General features: G+C 40.4%; 1 long non-coding RNA gene across 1 annotated transcript; it reads right to left on the reverse strand.

The window, feature by feature from the left end:
* Positions 1–956: 956 nt before the first annotated feature.
* On the reverse strand, positions 957–1927 carry LOC131014123 (uncharacterized). The gene is made up of 2 exons (XR_009098067.1): positions 1835–1927; positions 957–1238 (listed from the first exon to the last, which is right to left on the reverse strand). It is a non-coding gene; the product is annotated as an uncharacterized LOC131014123 (long non-coding RNA).
* Positions 1928–5070: the final 3143 nt, after the last annotated feature.

Raw genomic sequence — 5070 nt, forward strand, 5'->3', positions numbered from 1 at the left:
CTGACTGTTGAAGTTCAGCTCTGTCGGGTTGAGTTCAGCTCTGGCTGTTGAGTTCAGCTCTGTCGGGTTGAGTTCAGCTCTGGCTGTTGAGTTCAGCTCTGTCGGGTTGAGTTCAGCTCTGGCTGTTGAGTTCAGCTCTGTCGAGTTGAGTTCAGCTCTGGCTGCTGAGTTCAGCTCTGTCGAGTTGTGAGCTGTGGCTTTGTCGAGTTCAGCTCTGTTGAGTAGGCAACGCTGGAATGAGAGTCCAGCTATGACGAGTAGTCAGCGTTGGAATGAGATGTCCAGCTATAACGAGTAGTCAGCGCTGGAATGAGATGTCCAGCTATGTCGTGTTGTCAGCTCTTGCTGCCAAGTCAGTGCTGGCAAGACTTAGGTTTTAAAAGTGTTAAGTTTTAATTCCTTATTTCAGTTTAAGTTAGTAAGTGAGTTTTCTTTTATAATGACCCTTTTTCTCATCGATTCTTCATAGCAATGAAGGACCTTTTGGGAAGTAAAGACGTGGGGAGAGAGTGATATTCCCCGTTAATACGAGAGGCAACGAGGTGGACTTTCTTAAACACGTATATAGAGATCCCCGGCATGCAGGCCTCTTATACGAAATGAGATGAATGACACGATATAATTGTTAAGTTTCGATTTTATGAAAATGATCAAATGATGAATGGTTCTTTATGAAACGAAATGAAATGAAGGGAATTATTATTATATGAAGGATGTTATATTGAAGTTATTGCATTGCTAAATTTTTTATGTTTTGGTATGTTATCTATCTGCTTGAGATGAAGAAATCGGTCCTATGCTAGTGTAGATACTAGTAAGAATTTGTGTACACTGAGGTGGTCGTGAGTCATCTTTCAGGTTGGCCGATCATAGTTGTCACAGCCCACTATCCCAATGACGGGTTAACAGGGGTTATGACTTGGGGTGAACAATAAGAAATGGAAATGGACAATTACTTAACATTAAAGTATATGAAAATATCACTTATAGATAAAAAGGCTAGGATCATATATGATCATTTGGATACTTATAAAACATACACATAAAAGAGAACTGATTAAGGTGGTTTACCCAATAACACGTGTAACAACTTCATAACATAGAGTTATCCTAATCAAAGTGTTTTGCAGCGGAAAACGTGTGAGATATACATATGAAGATGTATACTCAAGGTTACATTTCTTGAAATGTCAAAGGAACACCCGCTCAACATCATTCCATTCCATCAACTGCTCAACCTGCACATTTAGAAATACATGCAGGGCTGAGTATAAAAATACTCAGTGGGCATAGCCGAAAATACAACATGCATACATATATAAATTGAACTGCCATAACAGTAACACACAGGGGTTTTCTTAAATGACCTGCGCTTACTAAAATATTTCTTTCATTTTCATAAAGTCGATCGGCCGATCATTTTCCTTCATATGATCCATATCTGTTCCTTTCTGTCACGCGCCGGGAAGGAGGCCTCCTTACCACGGACGCCAAGACCGGTCGCAAGCGACTCGCGGTCTCCATAAGTGTACACGTTAACCCTAGCTAGCGACCTTTGTCTAGCATAGGATCCCAATTGGATTTCCTTTAAAGTTGGCGAACCAACACAGATAGGATACATATAAAAACATAAACATTTTTGGCAGTCAATCATTTCATAAACATTTCATTTCATTTCATAAACATTTCATTTTCATTTCATAAGAGTCATTTATCATTTGGGCATAATAATAAACTGAAATTAACAGTTAAAATCATCTCATGCATATATTCGTATAAGAGGCCTACGACACGCAGGGGATCTCTATATACGTATAGTAAAAGTAATGCCCACCTGATTAGGCAAAGCCTGTCGTTTATCCTTATCTCTGAATCGGAATAGCAGTGCTAATCCTCCTGTTGCTCAAAGCCTACAAGAAATCTATTCTCAATAGGTCTCCTTGAATTCTAATCTTAAGTCATGGTGTAGTGCTTAATATTCTATGATTCACTTCGCCGGGTTTTCAAAATTTAATGAATAAATAATTGAAAACATTTTCTCTTGAGTTAAGAACACCAACAATATTCTTACTCATCTTTTAATAATTGGAATTATAAATAAAACCAATTAAATCATAAATATTCTTATTGCAAAATATAATGCAAATCTTGTCATGCTTAGCATATAATAAGTAATTTACTTAAAATATGCTTATAATAATAATTTAATATTATTATAAAAATTTACTCTTTGAAAATAATTAATTAAACTTAATAGGTCTAATTAATTATAATAGTGTAGCTCCTTTAAATAAAATCTGTACAAATCCAATTAAATAAATACTTGGGCAGCCCATGATTTAAAATAATCAAAGGCCCAGCTTAATATAAAAAATCGGCCCAAAATTAAGAAATAACCCAGCCCATTTAATTAAAAATCTCGGCCCAAGTACTTATAAAAATCGGCCCATAACTAATTAAATAAATTGAGCCCAATTCGCAAGCCCACCCTCAATTAAAATCGGCCCAAGTCAAAATTTAAAACAAAGGCCCAACACTTCAAAGCCCAACCCCTAACCCAAACCTAAAGCCCAACACTCCCTCCCTTATTTCTCCCCTCTCACAAACACACGCACACACTCACACATCTCTCAATCGGCGCCCCTCCCTTCTTCTTCGGCGAAGCGCCGCCTCCGTCACCGGCGAGAGCGCAGCCTGCGGTCACTCTCCTCCCTCAATCTCTCTCCCCTTCTTCCTCCGGCCGACAGCAGCAGAAGCCGCCGTTACCAACCCAGCCCCCTGTTCACAGATCTCTCTCTAACTCCGGCCGATAGCAGCAGCCATACGCTGCCACCATCGCCGATTCCCAGCCCTCAAGCTTTCTCTCTCTCTCACTTACTCGGCCAGACTGACAGCAGCAGCTTCACGCCACTACAGCCGTCTGCCGGCTCACAGCCAAACGCCCCTTCCCTGACTTGACTCGGCAGCCGACGGCAGTAGCTTCGCCCCGCCGTCGCCGCTCACCCTCTGAAACTCCCTCTCTGCCCGTCCTTGGCTGGGCAGCAGCGGCACCACCGCCGCTAAACCCAGCCTCCCTCATCTCTCTCCGACGAACAGCGGCTGCCAGACCGCCGCCGCCAAGTTCTGACCCAGCCAACAGAAGACATGCACCCTCGGCTTCACTCTTCTCTCGGCTGAAACAGGCCCGACATCCCACCGCGAAGAGCGGCGCCCGAGCCCTAGCTCCCTCTCTCTCACCGTGGCCGGGCGACAGCAGCGCCGCTGCCGTGCCGTGCCTCCGTCCACCTCCCGACTCAACACAACAAGTTCGAACAGAGAAAGTTAAAGCTTCAAGACTTTTTTTTTTCTACTCTTCTTTTCATTTTTAAAACAAATCATGCTTTCATTGATGTATATGCACAGATTATGTATACATATCTATTTTCATAGTAAAGTTCATTTTTGGGAGACTCAATGAATGGGTGTATGCTTGTGATTTTTGCTTGGTGAAGTTTGCACAGATAAGGCGAAATGTGTGCTTAAATCATACTGTAAAATGAAATATCAAAGTGAGTTCAAAGCTGAAACCTTGAATGAGAGGGCTGATCGTTTGCTGCTGAATTGTTGAAGGAGATGAGCTTGGAATATATTTTGTATAGACTTATGAATCTGAGTTTCTTTCTTGCGAAGTGATATGTGGTGAGTGATCAATTAATTTGTGCCTAATGGAAAAAGGCAGAAACTTGGTTGATGTATAGTTGTATTGCAGATGAGGAGTCTGACTGTAAAGGCATGGCTTGAATGCCTGTAAAGCAGGCATGGCTTGAATGCCTGTAAAGGAGTAGGTGTAGTGGGTGTATTGCAGTAGGGAAGTTGGTGATGTGCAGTAGAGGAGTTAGTGATGTTAATCATGGAGGTGGAAAAGGATGTGTAAAGGAAGGCTTTTGATGGTGATGTTAATCATGGAGGTGGAAAAGATGGAAGATGAAAGCTTTTAAAAAAAATGGGTGGGAGTAGTGGGAGTAAAATAAAATAAAATAAAAATCTTCCGGGTTGTACTATGAAAACTGTAATAATTCTTCAGTGTTTGCTTAAATAAATAGCTCGTGTAGATGCTAAATGCTTAATGTTCAATTTAAATAAATATGAAATGCATAAGAATTTAAATGACTAACATTTACAAAAATGATTTTGCAAATCGTTTGTTGGAATTAAAATAAATCGTTTTCTTTATATCCGGCGTGAATCATCTTACTACTAAATTTCGAAAATAAATTCTAAATTTAACTCAGGGAAACGGGGTATTACATTCCTCCCTCCTTATAAAAATTCCGTCCTCGGAATTGCATATCTGGTATTCTATCTTGTGATACTAGTCATTCGTTTCATTCATCTCTTTTGTGGCCTTTTCCATCCCGTGATGGTTCCACTACATGACGAGAACAATATTATTGCCTCGTAAAACTTGAATCTTGCGATCAAGTATCTGGACTGATTTCTCATCACAACTTAGGTCCTGGCTAGGACTACTTTATCTTGCTTAATCACATGCTTTCTTAATTGCGAGGTGCTATACGTATTGTATACATCCACAATGCTTGGTGGCAGAGCCAACTTATAGGCTACAAAGACCTAACTTATCTAGGATCTCAAAAGGTCCTATATAACGGGGTTGTGACTTGCCCCTCTTTCCGAAACGTATAACTCCCTTTGAGGGAGAGACTTTGAGGAAAACTCGATCCCCAACATTAAATTCTAATTCCAATCGGCGTTTATCGGCGTAAGACTTTTGTCTATCTTGAGTTTCTTTGATTCTTTGCTTGATGTGGTCGACTTTCTCAATCGCCTGTTGGACCAGTTCAGGACCTAACAACATTCTTTCACCCACTTCATCTTAGTAAAGTGGTGAACTACCTTAATTGTTTCCTTCGTCCTAAGTCACCTTCTCAGATTTGACTAGGGAATTCTAATATCAAACTTTTCTCACCATCTTGGTAAATTTTCACTTAAAGATTAATGGCACTCCTTCTGCCATGTAAACTCATTTTCTCATTTCCAAATGATTATTTAATGGGGGTTTCTAAGTTTCCA

Source organism: Salvia miltiorrhiza, chromosome 3, assembly GCF_028751815.1.
Source record: "Salvia miltiorrhiza cultivar Shanhuang (shh) chromosome 3, IMPLAD_Smil_shh, whole genome shotgun sequence".
Lineage (NCBI taxonomy): Eukaryota > Viridiplantae > Streptophyta > Magnoliopsida > Lamiales > Lamiaceae > Salvia > Salvia miltiorrhiza.